Source organism: Agrilus planipennis, unplaced genomic scaffold (genome assembly GCF_000699045.2).
Source record: "Agrilus planipennis isolate EAB-ADULT unplaced genomic scaffold, Apla_2.0 scaffold127, whole genome shotgun sequence".
Taxonomy (NCBI): domain Eukaryota; kingdom Metazoa; phylum Arthropoda; class Insecta; order Coleoptera; family Buprestidae; genus Agrilus; species Agrilus planipennis.
In genome coordinates, this window is record NW_020442450.1 from 168,816 (window position 1) to 192,383 (window position 23,568).

Consider the following 23,568-nt stretch of genomic DNA (forward strand, 5'->3'; position numbering starts at 1 on the left):
ATAGAGTCCTATGTTCTATTCTTTCTAATACCTCTTCATTTCTAATCTTCTCTATTTACAGTATTCTCATCATTCGCCAGTAACAGAATATTTTATTAACAGAAATAAAAACACTAAAAATTTTATTCATTATAATAAAATTACGCAGTGACATCTTTCATTGAAAAAGACCGTTAATATCGTAGAGATAGAGTAAAAAAAGAAATAGGTACAGTTTAAATTTTTGAATAGATGTTTTGTGGATATCAAAACGGTTATTAGAGCATTAACAATGGATATAATTAAACAGTAAAAGAGAGACATACTTTTAAGAAATATTTGTGGGCTCAGTTTTCCTAATTCTATATTTTGCTTTTCACAGTTTTTTACAACTCTTCGCGGAATCAGAATAGACTTGAATTTCCATGGATTCTACTTAGACACCGTTTACTTGACCATCGACAATAATACGGTAAGAAAATTTATTTTATAAAATTTATATTTAAAAAACCTTTGACATTTCCTCAAGGATTTGAGTGCAGGAATGTTAAGTGTTTTTGGGAGTAGTCACAGTGAGTAGAGCACATCGGTTTAGGACAAATAAAAAAAAGTGATATTTTTCTATACTATAAAATTGATATTTGAAAAACAGTGAACATATGAGTAAGCAGTGCACATTTTGGTACTTCTTATTCTCCCGAAATAAGAATGTATTCGGGCAAAAAATATAACGTAGGTACTCGTACTACAATAACAGTTTTTTTTTTCATCAATTTTCCGAATCAGCATAGCGTAAGATTTGTACCATTAAAAAATACAAAAGAAACATTTCATAAAAGAAATAATATTTAGAAGACAAAAATCAACGAAGTGAAATAAAATATTTATCTTGAAATATTATAATTTCAATGGTGTTATAAAGTATATTATAGTATATATAAATGATGAAAATGTTGAAAGAATAAAGGACAATAAGGGACACGAAAGTATAAAATATATTATGTAAATATATTTTTCATAAGTATGGCACACTACCATTGAATTTATATTATCATCTAATATTAATACTGCTTTTATCATAAAGGGAAATGACAACAGCCTATGTAAAGTTTAACCTTTCTCTTACCAACTAAAGTAATCTAGAACCTCGCGTACAAAGAAGACTTGCATCTTCTCGCAAAACATAAGCTTCCACAGGTCAGTCTTTAAGCGTATAACTTAATTGCAGTGTAGATTTTAGTAAAAAAAATAAAAGTTAAACTCATTACAATAATTCCGTAATGAAATGCGACGTTGCCACGTTTTCTAACTACGCTTTAAAATGATGAAGAAGGTAGAGATAAAGATTTGATGTGATATGTATGTATTAATATTTATAAGAAAAAACTAAAAATAAATACTACTAGATCGAAAAAAAAAACGTTTAGGTAGGCACTAAATAACTTAAATTAACCGGCGCTCAAAAACAAAGCCAAATCTCCAATTCAGAAGTAAAGAATAAACAAAAATAGCATTGGTGATGCTCCCGTACTCCGGTTCCCTTATTCACTGATAACGGTTACGTTTTCCCCTTCACTCTCTCTATCTAGCAGGAAAAGAAAAAAACAAACATGAGTACCTAATTTTGTAACAGATCCTTTAATTAATAACACAGGTCTGCGATAAAAAAGTTTTTTATATAAATTTATCTTAAGCATGCAAATGTTGGTCTATAATTTGTAAATATAAACTTTGTTTTAACGTATCACGTCACATTTTTTTTTGTATGTAGATTAATATATGTATATGTATACATACAGCTCTTTGAATCAGCAAATTTATTTGTTTTTTTACAAAATTCATTTTATAGCTTATATTTCTATTTAATACTCTCTGACTGAGCATTATATTGTCTTTTACTTTATTTTAGATAGTCTGAAAGTAACTATAGTCGTTTACACCGCCTGAAAAAAAAAATAGTTTATAGCGCGCCATTATTGAAAGAGATATAATATTAACGTGTAATAAAATATTGTGTTTCATTTATCTTTAACTATGGCTTCTGTAAAAACAATTCTAATGTATTTTTTTATATTTGCGGACAATATACAATAGTTAAGCAAAGATTGAATATAACAGATTGTGTAAAAAATGCTTATTAAGCTTACTTCAGAATGAAGTTGTCACCAAGATAAACACTGAGTTACGATAAAATATGCCGCTTATGTTGAAGTGTTAAGACAGTGGACTTATAGTAAATCAGAATCATTGTTATTTGGTATTTCTGTCCAAATGCAATTGGAAGTCGGAGTGAAAAATGTCATCAATACGAGTTTGAAAGAATAAAGTATTGCTTCCACCATTTTACATTAAACTTGGTTTGATCAAACAGTTTGTAAAACTTGACCAATGGTGATTATTTCATGTTTAGATATCGAGGTCATGATTTATATATGTTTTAAGTATATAAAAAAATCGTAAGGACACAAAGAATTACTTTTTAAGAAAAAAGTCAATTCAAAAATCACGTTTTTTTGTTTATTTTCGATTTTTTCATGCTTTTCAAAAAAAAAATTTCGCAGACGTGTGTAATTTATCCTAAGGTCTGGCTGTAGCTTAAAATGACAACCGACTACTGCTGTTTATGGGGAAATATTCACCCATTACAAACGATTCTCACACTCAATAGCCTCCCTAGCTAATCATTATTGATGGTGCTTAACACACGCGTCCATCACAGCTGCAACAATCCAATTTCAAATATGGGCTAACATCCCCGCACCAAAGTGCCTGTGGTATCCCCATTACTGATCAGTAAAACAAAAACCTCTTGTCTTAATTTTTTTCCCATAAAATGAGGGTGTAATAACAAGAAAAAAATATTCATTGATAACTCACCACAAATTGTTGAACCAACACACTTAATGATCACACAGCGAAAAGACCACACCCGTCTGATTACATTGAAAGCACACAAATGATTTCTTAATAAAGGATTTTCTTTCTTTCAGTAATCATCGACAAGCAGACACACGTATACATAGGATATGAGCAAAATAACCTTCCCGCGACTGTAAAACTTACATAATCGTTTAACGGAAAGCTTGGTTTGACAATTTATTCGTAAATAACAATACGTCTAACATAATTAATAGCAAACCTTAAAAAACAAACGTTCCTCTTACATATTATCAATAAATTTAGCTGTATGTCAGTAGTATTGAAACTTTTTAAAATTATTAAATACAATATGATTGTACCCCCCTAGACAAAAATTTTCAGTCTCTCTCCAGTCTCTAAGAGTCTTTCAGCGTTTCTAAGAGCGTCTCTCACAGACTCGAACGATAAAATTGTTAATTCAGAGATTCGAGTTTCTCACAAAGAGACTGAACGAATAAAACTAAAAAATTAAGAGACTCGAGTCTCTCGTAGAAAGACTGGGATCTCTGAAATCACTTATTGAGAGATTCGAGTCTCTTGTTCAAAGACTGGGTACGAAATAAGGATCTCTCTATGAGCGACTGGAGTCTCTCGTTCAGAGACGCTAAACAGTTCTTTTGACTGCCTCTCGACAGTCTCTCTCAGCAACGAGACTTCATGAGAGACGGAGACTCGAGTCTCGCTCTCAGAGACTCTGAGAGACTGAACATTCTTATCTCGGGCTGTTGGCTTTTTTTTTGGACGAAGTCAAGTTGCCACCCAAAGTTATCCTCCGAGATACTGGTTGAATTGATTCTCGTTTATACCAGCTTCCATAATTACTTTTAACGCCATTACTTTTGCAAAACAAAATTTGTCAATTCTTCAACTCCCATTTTAACATACAATTTGCACCTATTCTTTATACAGGTTCCGCTTTTAATCCCGATACACAGGTTTTTTTTTTAACTAGACTTAAAGTTGTCAAAAACCAACAGCAACCAACCAACAAGTTACCTAATAAATTCTATGATTTCTACAGCAAATTCAGTCATTTACAATCGAAAATTGTAATTTTTTCGTTTTCATAAAAATTTAGTTTTCTCCTGTGCGAAAATGCAAAATTTGGTGATAGGCATTCGATGATATCGGACATTAACATTGACCAATTAATTTTTTATCTTACACCAACAGTTTTTTGTAAGCTACAAAAAATAGCACACTGACAAAATTGAACAGACTGACAATCATTTATACATACGCCTTAAGGAACCAAGTCAAAATTATCTAACTAATTTTAATGAATTTATTGTTTTATTAACCGTATGTTGTTTATTGTTTTATAACCGTAAATTTTACATAACAATAGATGTGCTACATAATTTGAACTGCCCCATGTGCCCTAAAGCTTTATCCTCTGGTAAAGTGGTCATATAGGTGAGAGATAACAGAAAATGGTGTTAATTGTCTACTGTACAACCTTTTACTGCTTTATTTTCATAGGACTACATACATACACCTTCATGTATGCTTCTAGTAACAAAAATATCTTTTTTAAAAGTAATTTATAAGCTCCGCACTCTCCCCTATACGTTCAATGTTCATTTAAAAAATGCTGAACTTATGTTCTAATTAATTTTTTTTAATTGCCTCTATTACGATATGAATGAAATAGTAAATTTTAGCAAAGGAGTCACACAGGGATCCACAGTGCCAGCACTACTTTTAATCTATACATTTAAGACGCGGTCAAGATCATTAAAGATAGTACAACTGTAGGGATAGATATAAAAGGGCAAAAGATTAGTATGCTTAGAATTGCAGATGAAATAGCAGCATTAGCAAGGAGGAGTTAGAGATAGCTCTAAATAAAATGGAAGCAGTATTGACAAAACAGTACTGTATGAAAATAAATAAAAGTAAAACAAAAATGCTGGTATGCAAGGGAAGAAAAAATAAGGAAACAGCGAATATAAAGATAGGAGACGAAAAATTAGAAGAAGTGACTGGTTTTAGGTATCTAGGAAGTCAGATATATCAGGACGGAAGGAGTAGTATGGATATAAAGGATATAATATGAGAGTATAGCGCAGGATCGTGTCGCCTATAATAAAAAGAAGTCACTTCTATGCTCGTGAATGGTTAAATTAAAAATTCGAAAAAGGTTTTTAAAGGTGTATGTTTGGAGCGCGGCGCTGTACGGGTGCGAAACATGGACAGTGGGCGCGGCGGAAAAGAAAAGGTTAGAAGAGTTCGAAATGTGGTGTTACAGCGAATGATGGGGATACCGTGGATAGAGAACGTTAAAAATGAAGAGGTGTTAGAAAGAGTAAGAGAACAGAGAACTCAATGGAAGGCAATAAGAAATAGGCGAGATAATTTATTAAGACATCTTCTCAGGCATGAAGATTTAGTCAGACACATATTAAAAGCAGAAACGGGAGTCAGGAAGGGTAGAGGTAGACCTAGATTAGATTACTCTTCGCAAATAGTTAAGGATGTGGGTTGTTCTAGATTTAGGTAAATACGAAGATTAGCTCAGGATAGGAAAGAGTGGAGGTGCGTGTCCAACCAGTCTTAGGACTGATGACCGTATGATGATAATGATATTACTTATGAGATGGCTTTCTGGAAAAATAACAAATGATTTTAATTCGCTAAATGTTCTAGAAAATATTTAGCATGCACCCATCATGGTTAAAATAGTTGTACAAAATCCATCATAGATATATTTAATGGGAAGTCAAATATACTATTATTACGAATTGTACATAGCTGTATGTTAATTTTAATTAGATCTTGTGACTTTTATTACTATCAAATTTTCAAATGATTATTAAGTGATACACAATTTGTAGTGGTAGATATTAGGGGAAGTGGCAAATTCATGGCGGAACTAGTGTTCTTTATTAAAATAAATTTATTCACAAAAGGATACAACACAGCATCAACAAAATAGACTCAATTATTTTATCTAGAATACTTTCATGTTCTAACCTATTTGCACATAAGCGTAAGTTATCATTTGTAAATTTGTAAACAAGAACAGTATACAACGTTTTTATTAAAATTGTAACTATAAATTTCACATTTCACACATTTAATATTGACTACAATAATTAGGATGCTCCGGACAATTACTTTCACGTCTAGCATCAGAAATACGGTAACATGCTACGTATACTGTATTTATTAGAAATAAGGACTAAACTTTTTCTTTGTGTTCACTCATTTATTACATTATCTTCATATCGTTTATTATTAAAGTAGAAAACTTTGCACGTGCTACCACTTCGAACAGGAAGTCTCTTTTGGAATAGATAAGATGGTCTATTTTTAAATAAAATAGTGAGAACTATATTGCTTTAAGTGTTCTTTTGTAACTCTCTTATAATTAGCTCAGTGCCTTGACTTTTCACAAAGTGTTGTCGTTTGAAACTTTTTAACAAAAACGAATTATTGGAGTTATTAATAACGATTTCTCTCATTTACTACTGGCAATGAACGGTTTGAATCAAAATTATTAATAATTTCTAACAATAACGGGAAGTTGAAGATTATTAATTCATTAAGAAAAGGTTATAAACCCTATATTGGTGAAGTAGCTACTGAATTTATGGAACTAAACTAAAGTAATTTGAAGTTTTAGACAATTTTGAGAAAAAACTCTTGCACATCAGAAACTAAGTAAAATTTAGCAACACTGTAGACTAATTAAGAATAGTTCCTAAAAACTACCCAGTTTGTCTAATTAATCGCTGTTGTGGCTTTTCCGTTTCCGAGATAGCACACTCGAAATGGACACCGTGCATACATTATATGTGCGTACATACATAGGTACATGTACAACTTGCCGGACAATCCAAATAATACTAACGAACCGTGTCGAATAGAAGGTGGGAGAACACATAGGAACACTTAATGAATGAGCTAAAAATAATGAATGCGATAGATTTCTGATTCGTCCCTGGATGACTTGATTAATTTGACGAAACCGATGAGATTAAATTCTAACAAAAACCAACTGATCACAATACTAGTAGATATAGACGACTATTACATCTAACAATAGATAATTCCAATTAACCGATTATTTAATTAATCGATTAATTGGAATACGGAATAATCGATGAATTAGAAAAGTCGCTCAATATCAATAATAGAATTGGAATAATCGATCAATCCAATTAACCCAATTAATCGATTATTTAGAAACTAAATTAATCGGATAATTTGCCCAGCCCTAACTGATACAATAGGGTGCGGAGAAAGTGGTGGATGATGCAGCGAAATAGCCCTTAAATAAGCATATAGGTATTTGGAATAACTTTATTTAGTCGAAAATATTCCGTAATGGTACTTTCCTACTGGACAAGTAACATTCTCTTTTCGTTCGTACATTATCTACATTTTTTGTAAACTTATCAGTTTTCTGTTAAGAAACGTGATTCCTATCATCATGATAAGGTCGTCAGTCCTAAGAGTGGTTTGACACGTACCTCCACTCTTTCCTATTCTGAGGTAAACTTCGCATTTTCCTAAAACTAGAATAGCCCAAATCCTTAACTATTTGCGAACAGTAATCTAATCTAGGTCTACCTCTACCCCTCCTAACTTCTGTTTTTTCCTCTAATATGACCTTCATTCTAAACATTTACAGACATTTTCGTAAAAGAATTGTCTGTATCAGATCACTTTGAAAAGCCCTGTTTCTTCTTAAAGTTTCATCGAACTTTCTCTATTATTTTTTTGGGTGTCAACTAAGTTTAAAACTCGTAAGTTTGTAAAATAAGAATGAAAGCACTAACCTAAGAAATGCTCCGAACTTTAAACTTCGTACAAATCCCAATAAAAAAAATAAAAGTAATAGTAAAAAAATTGTACATGGAAGTATTCTAACAAACGTCAAAGTAATTAACTTAATTTTACCATCTAAATANTTACAAATTATAACTAAAACCTTTGACTATTGTAGCAACTAAATTAACTAAAATATGCCTATAATATATAGTGTGTGATTACGTAATCGGCATAGATTTGTCAATGGAAGGTCCATTTCGACAAAAGTTGTTCTGAACAGTTATCAGGGTTGGACTGGCCACTGGGGAGTTCGGAAAAATTCCCGGTGCGCCACTGCCTTATTTTTGAAAAACGGCGCCAGTTAAAGTACGATTAGTTATTTGGCTATAAATCACGATTAAAGTATTGAAAAAATAAAATTTAATTCAATTAATTAGTACAATAAAGTAAAACAATTTTCCTTTCATTATTTTTACGACTTTTTTGATGTAATTTTTTCATGTATATAATAATATTAAATTAACTCTTATAGGTATATATACCATCATTTTTAAAAGGGCTGTTACATCCGATATCAATGGCACCGATTTTGTTTTAAATTCCCGATCAAAAAGTTTTGCCCAATCCAACCCTGACAGTTAGTATACGTATATCAGACACACTAAATGATTCTGGGCTTTGCTAAGTTATTAATTTTGGCCTAAAATTTGATACTGTTAAGTGGATCTCCTTATATTCTTATATGCAAATCGTGAACGTATTGTTAAAATAAAAATAAATGTATCTGATGCGTTCGCAGGTTCCGCAAGGGTCTCATTTGGGTCCCCTGTTGTTTATAATTTTCATGCAGATGATATATTGTCGCATTGCAAATCTGTATTATCATGTTCGGTTGCAAAAGGATTTGGTTAGTATTTATAATTGGATCTGCTTAAATAATCTCAAAGTAAACTGCAAAGTACTTTCTTTTTGTAAAGCAAATGAATATAAAGTTGAGATTCATGAAGTTGAGTCTGTGAACAATATAAAAGAGCTTTGTGTGATCTTTGAAAAGAATTTTGACTTCAAACATTAGTATGTTAGGTTTTATCATACGCTCAACAAAAGAAATTAAAAGTATTAGTCCTATTGTATTGTTCTCCTATTTTGTCGCCATTTTACACCATCCAAATTAAAAAAATTGAAATTAGTACATCACAAATGTTTCAGATTTATTGCACTTAAAAGTGAAAATCCAATGAGAATATACGATCATGATTATTCNAACTATTTATTTACACTAATTATGAACTTAAAAACACTATTAAAATATTACTAAACTTAGGTTATGAATTATTCTGTTTATTTACACTACTGTTGATATATCACTATTCACTGCGCTATTTATTTCACTTCTATCACTGTCAATTTATTTCTTGATTCACTTCTGCAACGGTCAATTTATTTCTACTCCTCTCGGTGATCATCTCTTCCTTCAAATACTCTTTTGTTTACTTTCGGGAACCTTCTGGAAACGTCCGGATAGTTTATTTTTTTTCCTGAACTGTTTAACTGCTTTCCCAAAACGCAGGTACGACACACATTTACAAATACGGCGCACATGAAGAAAGGCGCCCGCGGCTAGTCGGCGAATCGATAATCGTTCACGCACACGTGTGCCCGGTCGCACACAAACACATCCGTTCTTACTACAATATTTGTGAAGAACTCTATCAATATATGTGGGTACCCGTCATAATCATAATTAATAATAAGTACATTCGTCGTTCAAGCGAAACAACAACTATATTGTACCTTGCACCTACTACATTTAATACCCCAATGGAAACACTATATCATCATCTGATGACTATTTTCTACTACTGAAGTATTTCATGGGTTAGACAAGACCTTAACTAAGGTATTTCAACTTGTGTAACTGATTCGACAGCTTACATAGGTATGTAATGGGCACGTAAAACAATTAATAACAACATTTATGTATTTAGCTGGAAATTGATCAAATCAAAAAATTACCAGACGGGGATTGGGATTTTGAACTTATTATATCTCATCAGCGCGCCATACGCAGTCTCGATAACTAGATTGCTGTTCACACCAAAGAAATTGCTAGAAAACGAGCTACATCGTGCACGTTGTCTTTTCTTATCATAATCTTATGATCCAAGGGCGGACTGGGACTATTAAAGAACCTTGGAATTCTAGGAGTCAAAGGAACTTTAAAGTCTAAAATAAAAAATATGAACGTAAATATGAAGACGCTAAAGCATTTTCTGACATTGAATCAAATGATGATGATGAAGAACACTCTGAAGCAAACTACGAATTTTGTAAAAACTGTGTTTTATGCTGTTTTCCCATTTTACATCATCATCATCATCATCATAAGGTCGTCAGTCCTAAGACTGGTTGGACACTCATCTCCACTGTTTCTTATTCTGAGCTAATTTTTGCATTTCCCTAAAACTAGAACAACCCACATCTTTAACTATTTACGAACAGTAATCTAATCTAGGTCTACATCTACCCTCCTAACTCTCGTTTCTGCCTCTAATATGTCTCTGATTAGACCTTCATGCCGGAGAAGGTGTCCTACTAACCTATCTCGCTTATTTCTTATTAACTTCCATAGAATCCTCTGTTCTTCTATTCTTTCTAATACCTAATGTTTAGGCATGCAGAAGCCCTGTATCGCGGGTGCCCAGGGGGAATTCCCAAGCTCGCTTCTGGTCAGTTCGCCCCTGTTATAATATTAAGCAATCAGACATTATCATTGTTCAGTTTCTGAAATACTCATTATTTGTCAATTTCTGCTATAATTGGCACTTTATAGTGTTCGCAAGACTTTCGAACAACTGCATTACATTTACCGCCCCCAGGTGCAGATGTATATCCAACAGAATTTACACATCATTCATGATCATAATCATGATTATCATAGGGTCGTCACTCCTAAAATTGGTTACACACGCATCTCCACATTTTCTTATCTTGAGCTATCTTTGCATTTCCCTAAAACTAGAACATCCCACACCCTTTATCTATTTGTGAACAATAATCTTATCTAAGGATACCTCTACTACTTTTAATTCCTGCTTCTGCTTCTAGTGTGACTCTAACTAGCCCTTTATGCCTGAAAAAGTGTCCTACCAATCTATCTCTCCTATTTATTATTGACATCCATTTTCTGAAACTTACAAAGGGATTTTCTGTAGTAGTTATATGTTATCTTCACAATTGGTTTAGGTTTTTCGGTACTTTTGTTTTTGCTAATTGAATTTTCATTTAAATACTCAAGACCTATTTCTCAAAACCAATTCAATTTTATTTATTTTCCATATTTCGGAACGGAACCAAACTTAATGTTAGATTAACAGTGCTATGTCACATCTCGGCTCTTACCCTGTTATAATAAAGTTAAGATTGAGGATATATGAAGATTCGGTAGGTTATGTTAGTTTCTTTTCCAAATTTTCAATTTTTCATCTTCACTCCTTACTGTTCCAGTCTTGGTATTGATCTTGGTCTTACTATAATACTTCTAATCTTGGTCTTGGTCTTGCTGATATAGTCTCGGTCTTGGTCGTAATCTTGCGTGTTAAGTCTTGGTCTTGTTCATTTAATCTGATACTTTTTTTTAATAATTCTTCTTAGCTCAAATTTTTCTATTTATCGACACAATAAATGTTTTAAATGATGAAATTTGCTGCCATACGTGCTAGTTTGTTATGCGTCGATAGATGTGAGAATTATAAAAACTCAAGAAATTGCATACGCATAAATTGACTTTTCAGCGAACGAAATAGTACAAGGTACTTAAAAGAAGTAGGAAAAACAAAAATTAGTTTTTCTATAAATTTCAATCATGTGTTATCCAGACATAGGAACAAAGAACACCTACTCTGAGGATATTCTTGTAGATCCCTTTTTCCAAACAGTGGTTAATTTTCTATTCTTTTATATTTAGTGTTAAAATCTAGTACGGGCACACTGACAATTTCAAATAGTAAAAATGTTTTGTTCCAAGAAAACAATATATTAAAGTTGCTTCAAATAGGTTAAATCATAACCATCCGCCCGAAATTATAATTTTTTATTTAGTGTTGCCTTGTCTAGCGAGCTATCATCTACGTTGTTCTCATGTCATTTAGTTTTTTGTGGAAATTGTGCATTGTGTTTACTAGTTTTTATATCGTTTTTGTGTTTCCTGTTGTGTTCATTTTTATATACAAAACGGAGAAAGTGTCAGAAATTCTCTGCCTGCTATTTTTTAATTGTATTAAATATAATAAAACATTGCACAAGAAACTCACAGAATTGCTGGATTTTATAGTAATAAAAATCTGAAATTTCAAAAAGAATTTAAACCAGTTGAAATAGATATGAGACAAGTCGAGTCATACGTTGTTTTTAGAAATTGATACGTTACTTCTATACATTTATAATTCATACATACAACCGAACGACTGGAACAAGTTTTTAAATGAACATTGAATGCATGATCAGGTCTTTTTGAAACAAGATTCCTTCCTTATTTATGAATTGGTTTCCATATAACTGCTGTAACTTTCTTTTGATTTCGTCAGATTTTTTTAATGTTCTGACTGGACTGTCGCGGGTTAGTGGGTCATACTTGTTCTGGGTCGTTGAGATTGAAATATTAATTTAAAGAACTGCCCCAAGTTATATATTTTACTGAAAATAATATGATAAATTTCTTATTTACTCGATGCCTAATTGTTTATTGGAACTAAGATTACCACATTTTGCATTAGAAATATTTAAACTAAACTTGTAGCTAATGACAGAAAAGATAGTCAAAAATGAGCCTCTACCTTTTGAGAGAACTTCTTCTCCTTTTGCTATACAAGAGATTAAATTTGTTTCGTTCGAATACGTATCACACTTTAAAAGAGCATATTTTCTAAAATGATAAGCGTAGGATAGTTAATCATACTCCTAAACTTCTGGAATCCAGTTTATTATAAAATTAGTTTCAACACTTAATCCTTAAATTTTTATGTAAATTATGCAGTGACATCGAAACTGAAAATTAAGCAACATTCCAAGAAAAAATAACATACATGGGCCTGTTTTATTAACTTATACCCAAAGAAAACTATTTAAGATGTGTGATAAAGATCATTTTTGAAGAGCATAAAATTCTCTACAAAACTATGTGATAAATTCTTACGATAATCAAGTATGTACTTTCAACCCAATCGTAGATATTAATGAATTTTCAACATTTAACCTGGCGAAACTTTTGATCACCTTGTTATCTTCCAACGTAGGAATCTCCGAACACCATATTCAAAATTTGAGACACTTTATCGAGAAAGTAAATAACATCAGATTAAAAGACTTAGATATCCTGGAAACAGTGGAACTGTTACGGACGCATTTTCCGGAAGAGGAAATCGCACTGCCCAACATCCAGAACAATAATATCTACACATAAGTCGACGAAGTAGCAATGGGAAGCCCACTTAGTCGGTTAATCGCAAAATTCAACATGATGCACTTTGAAATAACAGCACTAAAGACAGCCTAATATAATCCGTCTCATTGGTATCGACACGGAGAGAATAGTTTCGTTATTTGGTCACACGGAAAAGATAATTTGAACATTTTTTAGACCACCTAGACAGTTAGCTTCCAAAACATTTTTTTCGACAAGAAACAAGAGAAAAATGGAAAGATTGCCTTCCTTGACGGTATGATGAAAAGAGCAACAACAGAGCAACTGGCTTACATCTACAGAAAAATCAATACACACACACACACACCATCTGCCCTAAAACATGACAGTCATCAACACACTAGTTAACAGGGCCAAACTCATCGCGAACAAGGGGCATCTACAACCAGAATTGGACCGCCTACGAATGACTGTATAGTCAAATGCTTGCAGTTGTAGTGAAATGTAGAAGGTAATACATTCTAGAAATCACCACAACAACAGGAAAAAAGATAAAACTCACAACATGTCTTCCATATATATTCAAATCGTCAGAGGCCGGGTAACTAAGCCGCTCTCAAAAAAGAGAATAATAATATAATTTCTGCCTATTCGGAATGTTAAGGATCATCTACGATCAAGACCCTCTAGATTCCTCTATCACAAGCGTTTACCATATATCTTGTAAAAGTGGCAATGACTACATGGACCAACGCATCGCAGATACAACTGTCCTGGTTATAACTTCGGGTTTCTATAAAATGGCTAAACGTAAAGCTTTGGAAACAACATAAACAGAAACGACAGGTTACATATCAGCAAATTTTGGAAAGTCTCACTAGACGAAGATAAATAAATTCACAAGATTAACGTATATGCAACGTAGAAAATCCACCGTGACGACTCCAGAATGAGACTGAACACCTGCGAAATTACCACTGAAGATGCCCTGAGAAAAGAGCGCTCCGAAATGTCTAAAATAGCAAAATTCCAGGAACCATGGTAGAACAGGGCTTTCCAAAGCCGCTGTGGGTCTCTAAGAACTCGAACTGTTTTGAAAAAAATTCACGAAAATGCATGCATTCTTATAACGAACCACGTACCTAAGCGATAACCCCATAATCTCTTTTAGTGAACGTAAAATGTTGAGACCTTTGATTTGATATTCGCTGCATGAACTTGCGACGTACGGAAATACTACTTCCGAATTGTTTCGCCCGCAATATACGAGGTTTGTTCAAAAAGCATCGCGAATTTTAAATTTCCGCGGGTTACGCATATTCGATTTTTTTGAGATGTTATGTTGGTATTCATGTCTCTCAGCTCAAATTCGGTCATGTTGAATGTTCAGTTAATTTTTGACAGCTGCTTGGCTTGCACGTGTTCTTTGGCTGGTCTTGCGTATTCCAAAAAATGGATCAAGGAATCTGTATCAAATTTTGTGTGAAAAACAAAATTAAGTGCGCGGACGCATTCCGAACGTTAACTGTGGCTGGTGGGGATTATTTTGGAGAGGACAAAATAGATATTCATGAATAAATAAATAATTTTTGAAAAACACAAAATTCGCGATACTTTTTGAACAGACCTTGTATGTACCTAACTAGACACTAGAAGTTATTCTCAAGAACGATAATCACTAATTCTGATATAAAATCGAAGAACATATTATATTTGCGTCGTTCTCAAAATTTCATTATCTTTCGAGTCACACCTCGCACTCGACTAAATCTAAAATTTTTAAATTTTCGTTCTTCTTTTTGAACCCTTTAGAATGTTATTTTTGTAAAATCCGTTCTTAATGCACTCTAATGTAATAATCCGAAAATTTTCAAATTTGCTATGCGTTGATCACCAGCCAGACAGTCCAGGGCAAGTTCCTTTGCACATAAACATTCTATTTAATAAAATTAAAACAAATTCTGTTCTTGTTGACAACTTATCGAAATCACCAAATATGGATCGCGATTTTAATATTTTCCGTTTTCATCAGGACAGCATATATATCATATATCACCAAAGTTACTCCGTAACAGAAGGTTGAGTAAGGTCAAATTATTTATATATTTATTCTTTCCTTTTTTATTACCCTTTTGACTAATATTGTTTTTTAAATCAAGTATTTAATTCTACTTAAGAATGCGTAGTATTCCGGTCATAGAACAGGGTTGAATTTAAAAAGTCTTTGTTTAAAATAAGTTCAATATCGTCTCAGGGACGAGACTAAGAGAAATGCATCTCGAGAGAAAAAAATAAATAATAATTAACCACACAAAAGTCAATGTCAGAGGTCACATCTCTATAGATACCTGCCTTTCCTTCAACCAAGTTTTCATTTTTACAGCTATCTGACACACAGACCATTATTCAACGTATTCCAATCAGAGAAAAGATAAAAGATATTTGGGACAATCATTACATCTCAAAGTTTAAACCATCATGTCACTAATGTAATAAATATGTGTGCGTTTGACTCCATATGATAGCTTTTATCGACATAAGGTATATAGTTACCTAGAAGGTAACCTATATCAAAGAAGGAAAAATAAAATAACGAAAATTTTACTGAAGTTAATGCAATTTTTCTTCATTAATTGAGGTTATCTATACCTAGTGGTAAAAATTAATTGAAAAATTAATTCACCTTAATGTATTTAAATTAACCCTACAAAAATTCTTCTAAAATTATCATTGTTAATAATGATTGCTCATTAGTTCGACGATTCTGTGACCTACGTCGTTGTTACTGCTGTCACCACTTGTAGCTTAGTGATAGAGCAATGCTGCGTAAAACCAGAAACCCGGGTTCGATTCCCGGCGGGTGCGTGTTAGCAGCAACAATTTTTCCTAATTAATTTAAGGTTATCTACAGTGTTAAAAAACTAATTCACTTTAATGTATTGACTAACACTACAAAAATTCTTATAAATGTCTCACCTATAATAATAATTTGCAGAATCTCATTCTTTAATCCTACAATATTTTAATTAGTATGTTAAAGTTGAGCAATTTTCCTAAGTTAACTAGGTAAAAGGATGTACGCATAAGTATGTATGTATATTACGGTGTTAAGGAAACGGATCACTTTTAGTTGTTCATTCTAAATTCCGAGTAATGTCAAATCTTCTGTTATTTGTCACTGGATTCCACAAAGAACTCAATTAGTATTCCACTTGATGTTATCTATTGTTACGTGGGAAAAATCCACAAATTAAAAGCACACGATGAATTTCTCAATTTTATAAAGTAAATTTTTAAATATTGTTTGCAGTATCATCAACAATAATGTAAAACTCTGTCCCTAAATCATGCGAAATTCGAAGCAAAATGTTTAAGGACTTAACAAGCGTTTCGACGCCCAGGGTTTCATCTTTAGTAAAATTTTTAAACTACTAGAGAAGGAGCCTAATTAGAGTACTAATTGGTACAATAATTCAAACTAATTTGAGAAACTTTCTTCTGTACTGTTTTCATTAATAGAAATCAGAACAAACGAAAAATGTGGTAAAACTGTTGAACTGAAAACAATTAGTTACTACTCATTTAATAATATTCAACATCGTTCACAGCGAGGTTGCTTCTGAATAACGAATAATAAAAAGTAATTTCCTAATGGTGCTCCTAATTGCTTTTGTGGAAAAAGAACAAGAAATTGCATTTTATTCCATTTAATTAACGTCGGTTGTAAGAGGAATTAAAATCACAACCAAAAGACGGTTGTAAATAATTTTATTGATGTAAAAGTAACACCGACGTTTCGCCTCCTGCTTTAGCTTATAGTTTTTTAATGCTATAAGTTATAGCCACAAACTGATATTACTGTTACATTAAAATAGCATTTTACTATAATATACTGGACTTTTACAGTCCAAATGTCTTCAATTTCAAACTTATATGGTAGCATTAATTACAACACACCAGTAAAAATGAAATTATAAACAATTCAAGCTAATTAAAGAGCAAGTTGCAGAAAATTGAATAAAAGTAGATAAGATTAAAAAACTGTAGTCATACGTTATAAAGTTTCAAGCCAGTTCTTTTCTGTATTAAACGATCAGCCAGGATTGGAGGAATCCTGGGGATGTCCTTTATGGTAGAGAAAGAAACGATACGTAATAGACATCATTTGACTCCGCCCCTTGAGAACCTGGAGCTTTACTGTTATAGTTATATGGATACGTTATTTAACAAGATAATTAACACTTCAATTATTTATCACAATTATTTCCTTAAAATGGTACGAAAAAGCCTGTATAACAAGTGCAGAGCTCACATTCGTTAATTAAAAAAAAAAAAGAAAAATTAATACATAGAATTCTGAAGATTTTTCTAGCAATTGAGCACATTATAAAAATACAAATAAGAAAAATTTAAATACCCATTATTCATCCTAAAATTGAAACTCATTAAGGCGAACAACCTAATGTTATACTTCTGCAAAATTTTTATGGTAAGAAATCCACAATCTGAATAGCAATAACTCTTTATGTATGCCGTTTTTTCGTCTTATATCTACAAAACTCCACTAACAATTATAGAAATTGCCATGCAAAACATTTTTAATCATCCAATATACAGGTGAAGCAAAAATCACCAAATATATAAATTACTCATTTTTACGGCATTTTTTCTTTTTTTGTCGAACGAGCGAAAATGCATAATTTGGTGAAGTCTGAAATATACGAGGGATAATTCCAAAGTTTTGGGAATTGTGCTATAATTAAATTACGCAGAACTTATAAGCAATGTTATTGGTGCCAGACAAGTCTTGACATGTTTATGCAACTATCTAGTGCAATATTGTTTAGTCTGATTTAGGTGTTCGACTGATATAAACGAGTTTTTATAGCACTGTTTTTGTAACCATGGAAGTCGCAGCAAAATCTCAAAGAGCGACAATTTTCTTTTTGTGGAAAGAAGACGTGTGAAAACATCAGAAATTATTCAGCGTCTGCAAGGAGTATTTGGTTAGTCTGCAGAATCCAAAAGTCGGTGCATCAATCGTTTTAAAATCGGTAGAACATCACTAGAAGACGATCCACGCAGTGGGCGCCCAAGCACGTCGGTAAATGAATGAAACATTAATGTCATCGAAGATCTTGAAAAAGGACACTACAAGTTAGGTCTGATAAGCGTCTGATATTGCAACAGGATAATGCAAGACATAACACTGCAACACAATGAAGGCTATTTTGAACGATTTATAATGGGAATTGCTTGAATTGACTCACCTTATTCCCCGGATCTTGCATCCAATGATTATCATCTGTCCCCAGATTTGAAAGAACCCTTACGGGGTGTTCGATGTGAAAGTTTAACTGACATAAACAGTGCCGTAAATAGATGGATTGAGGAGACTCCGAATGGCTTAAAAAAAAATAGTTTATCGTTGGGATAAATGTATTCAGTTAAATGGAGATTGTGTTGAAAAACTACATAGTAATATTGACGAAAATAAATAAATAATAAAAATTATAGCTAAATTACCAGAACGTTAGAAACATCCCTCGTATTTTTTAAACCCCGTCTATCTGCAAATATCACCTATCCCTCTAAAAACCATCTTAAGCTAACCGAACTCCCAAAATCTTTCGAACAATGTGGAACACCACCATTGGACTAACATTACTTAATTGCTTGTGTGAAAAGATTGCTGAAATTACGAATTTTTCTACAGCACGTCTTCAATGCATGTAAATAATATAAAATATTCTCATGTTCGGTTCTGAAAAGTATTTGTTGCTCAATAGTGAAATAATCATAAATTTTATAGACAGTTGTTGTTCATAAACTTAAAATCTAAAAAATTTCAAAAATTAGTGTTATATTTTCTTTAATTACGCCTTCAAGTGTATCCAACATCATGTAGGTTTTTAGCATAGTTTTTGTATTAGAAATTCGTTCTCAATGAATTCTAGAGACTTTCTCAGTAAAACTTAAAAAAGCAAATTACAAGAAGCGTTTAATAAATTAAATTAGAAATTATAAAAGTTGTTAATATTCTCAAACTTAAGTTGGTAGTTAACTTTGCATCAAAGAGACATTGATAAAAATAGATACGGCTAAAGACATCAATTACACTTATAATGGAAGGTTATTTTATATTTTACAGCACGTATCTATAACAACAATAAAATGACCCATTTCAGTTTTATGATGTTCCACAATTAAGAATTCCTTAGATTGCTTTTAACATTCAATTCCAATATCATTCAATAGAAGTAATACTTGTCATCGTCACAGTAAGGTGCAAGGTAAACCTTTTTAAAACACAATATGCGTAAGTATTATAAGCGAATTTCTAATTGATTTTCTATAGGCAAAATAGGTAGAAACACATAAAAACGAACAAATATGCAGGCACTTAATTCGCACGTTATAAACATATTCCATAAATTGAACACGGATATTTATAAATGTAGAAACACATAATGAGATATGTCCGAGTAATTGAAAACTCACAGGTTGATTTTGACCCAGTACGTGTATGTACGTATTCCTTAATGTACAATGCACTTGCCAATAAACCTACACATTCACATTAACATAAAAATAATAATTAATCGACGGATTTTGCGATTGGATGTGATTGTGAAACATTGTAATACAAAATCAAAGAAACACAAGTTTGCTTTTTTAGTTAGTATTTCACAAAATCTCCAAAAATATATCTCCTCTATCTCTCATCATTATTAGACTTTATCAAATTCTAAAATACAACTATGACAAAAGAAACTTGTGTTTCTTTATTTTGGTATTATTACATAAATAATAAAGTTGCAATAGTCCACCACCAGAGGAAAATCAAACAATTTTGGATAACTTTTATATTCAGCTTTTCTTTAAATGTCGAATGAAAATAACTGCACCATGAAAGGACGAAGCACTCATCCAGCATCCCTAAACATATAACATATGAAATAAGTACATTTTTAAAAATTAAAAGGAATACTCACCCCTAATTACCACAAATAATTTTATTTGAACGGACACGTGTTTCGCCCACTTCATACGTAGGCATTATCAATTTTTAATTAATATTTACCACAGTCTCCTCTTTCTAATAAGTACATTTTTCGTAAAATTACTGATAAGTCACTAGTATACAAGGAAAAGAATATCACAGCACATGTAAAGTCCAGTATTTCACTAATAAATAATGTTTTTTTATATTAGACAATGAGGCAGGTCAATTTTGACAATTAAAGTCTGTTCCAAACTCCATATATTTCTTAATTAAATATAAAAGAAAGGCTAGAAAAAGGAGAAATAATAGGAGTTGTAGATTCAGTTTATTCTGAAAACAATTTACCGACGTTTCGCCCCTTGTGCAAACTTATTCAAGGTACAGTTTTCTTAGTTAGGTAAAAATATCCAATCGTTGTGAGTCATTACAAGACCTGGACAATTATTTAGCCCACTTTTAAAGGGTGTATTGTCACCAAGTGTCCGCAGTGAACAACTTTTGTGGCAATTAGGTAGATAGATAGGTAGAAAGATAGCTCTATTAAAAGAAATATTTTGTTTTATATGTACAAGGTGCATTTAAATTTACTTTATACCTTCACATGAATTTTACAAACAAAACATTTTTATTCTTCTCGCTTTTCTGGCATTTGCCTTCTCCATAAGAAATTAAAATAAAATAATTCGAAGTGGTCTGTATTCTGTCGAAACTGCCAGACGCGGATCGCGATTTCGATCTTTTTGGATCCCAGCAGCGCATCGCAGGCAGCTCCGACAGAACACAGACCAACCTTTACCTGCTGTCTTAGCAGCGCGTTTTAAAAAATACCACAAATGGCGTGGTGAGCGCCATCTGTAGTACGATGCTACATTTTAGGATTACGTATGCTCCAACAAGGTCCATTTAAATATATAGATATCGACTTGGTTGGTCTGTGTTCTGTCGGAGCTGCCTGCGCTGCGCTGATGAGATCCAAAAAGATCGAAATCGCGATCCGCGTCTGGCAATTTTGGACAGAATACAGACCACTTCGAATTATTTAATTCGATTATGGTAACGTGCCTATCACGTTGAGGTTAGCTACGCCGGGATTCGTTTCAGCAAGTCGATATCCATATATTTAAATGGACCTTGTTGGAGCAACCGTAATCCTAAAATGTAGCATCGTACTACAGATGGCGCTCACCACGCCATTTGTGGTATTTTCTTCTCCATAAGATTTCCCTCATTCTTATTACACCATCCTTTCATTCCATTTGATTTTCCAATTACTTTACTTTATTTCCCGTTACACAACATCTCTCAAAAATGTGTTTAATCGTCTCTGGTTCCAATTTACACAACCTACACATTTTCTTCTTCCCAGTTACTTGTCATCCTGCTGCAATCTAAATCTTGCTATTAAAACTAATTCGTTTTTTCATCTTGCTCTTTCTTCTTTCAAAAATATGGTTTTTCATTTCTTACTTTCCATATTTTCTTGTACTTCTGTGCGAATTTTTTTTCTTATTCTTTCTCTTATTTTCTGTCTATCGATATCTTTAGTTAAACTTTCCGGCTCATCCCAGACACTGCTATCATTTTTTCCAGTTTCCATCTCTAATGCTTGATCGCCCATCATCTTTACATTAATTTTTTTTCTTTTCTCCATCTTTGCCTTATGATTTTCTATTCTACGTATTAAATATTCGATGCATTATGATTTATATCCTTACTTTTATAGATTCTTTTAATACCATATTTAATCATTTGTCTTCGTACTTTAATGCTGTTTTCGAATATTTTATGACCAATTTTTCTGTTTTGATCTCTTCTTATAGAAGAATTACGATGCATTTCTATCTAATTATAAAATTTGAATACTTTTAATTTCTTTTCTTTCTTTCTACCCCCATATTTCCGCTCCGTACGTACAATAATATGCTTTCTAATATCAATGTCTTCAATAAAAATATTCTTTTTTCAAACTCTCTTTGAGATTTCTTTCTCCGATTCTCTATACCTTTCCTTTCCCTAATGCTTTCTTCCTCAGTTTTTCTATAAGTATTCATCCACTCCCTACTTTTTTTGTAGTAGTTGAACTCTGTAACTTCTTCGATTATTTATTTTCCCTTTCAATTGGAATACTAATTTTTCTTTCTTCCTCCTAATTTCTTTTCCATAAAATTTTGAAAAATTCATCTGTATTTAATTTCAGTCCTTATTCTTGTATATTTTGTAGTAACTAGCGTGATTATCTTTTTACATTACCACATCTGAAACATGAAGAGCTATACTTAGAAATATACTACAATAGAAGTAGAAACCGAAGTAAAGAATAGGAAATGTATTGGGTTTAAATTAGAAAACTGTGGGATACTCGGGGTTTAAGGAAATACCAAGAAGTCCAGCTAATTTTCGTATTAGACATATTATAATTTAATAAACAATTTTCATTCCTTTATAAAACTGTATTACTATTCATAAAAGTTCTGCTTATTAACATGAGAAATTTTCAAAATAGAGCATAAAAGCAACGTTAGTTGCTCCAACCTAACTACGACAGGGTTCGTGCAGATTTATACATAAAATAAATTGAGACAACTATAAAAAATTGTAGATAATTCGAGAAAATAATTCAAGTGGAATGTCTTTAGAATATAACTTCAAAACCATGTTTATTGAATGAAAGCATATTCTAAATTTTAAAAATAGAGAAATGCGGGTCAAGCAGATATTTACTTTTAAAATCAAAATGATTAATAAAGATGCGTAGGATTCATAAAACCTGTAAGTATCTTACAGCTTGTTGATTAAGTGAAGGGAAGTAAACATCTCCAAAGATATTTGACCGACTAATAAGTTAAAATTGCCTACAACCGTTTTAATCTCACAATATCAGAGAAGCAATCGTCATAACGTTTCAATACAAAAAATGAGAAAAGGAAGAAAATAGTTGAAAATCTGAATACTTAACATAAATTAGTTTAGCGTCCTACATTGCCTAATCTCCAAGTGAACATATTATGAGATACTATGGTAAACTTATTTGTGTTTGCTTGAATATGTTCAAATATGCGTAATAAAAACAGAAAAAGTTGAATACAACTCGGGTTGGAAAAAGTGCTAAAGCTTTAAAACAAAGAAAATCGCAAGATCGCTTTTAACAGAAACACTTTTGTGCTCGCAGTCGGTTAATTTTTAAATACTGTACGGATGAGTCTTGCGGACAAGAAGATAACTCATTAGAAACCTTTGAGATGTAAGTTGTAGAAGAATAAAATTGAGAAAGTATTAAAAACAGTAGGGGTAAATGGCTCTGCAGAATTTAAGGATGTTTGGGAGGTATGTCAAAATGCTACGAGACAAATAAAAATTTGGAAGAACGTTCCTCATTCAATTCTAAAACTCCTGTAAAAATTACAAATCGATTCACTAAACCGTTAAAAAGTTATTGAAATTTTAAAAAATTGTAATTTTACAC

The 23,568-nt window shown here is 32.2% G+C and overlaps 1 long non-coding RNA gene across 2 annotated transcripts in view; it reads left to right on the forward strand.

Moving 5' to 3' along the window:
• Positions 1–23,568, forward strand: part of LOC112906422 — a 78,698-nt gene that overhangs the window by 37,034 nt on the left and 18,096 nt on the right. For both annotated transcript variants that reach the window (XR_003232335.1, XR_003232336.1), the window contains exon 2: positions 362–451. This is a non-coding gene — a long non-coding RNA (uncharacterized LOC112906422). The remainder of the gene's footprint in view (positions 1–361; positions 452–23,568) is intronic.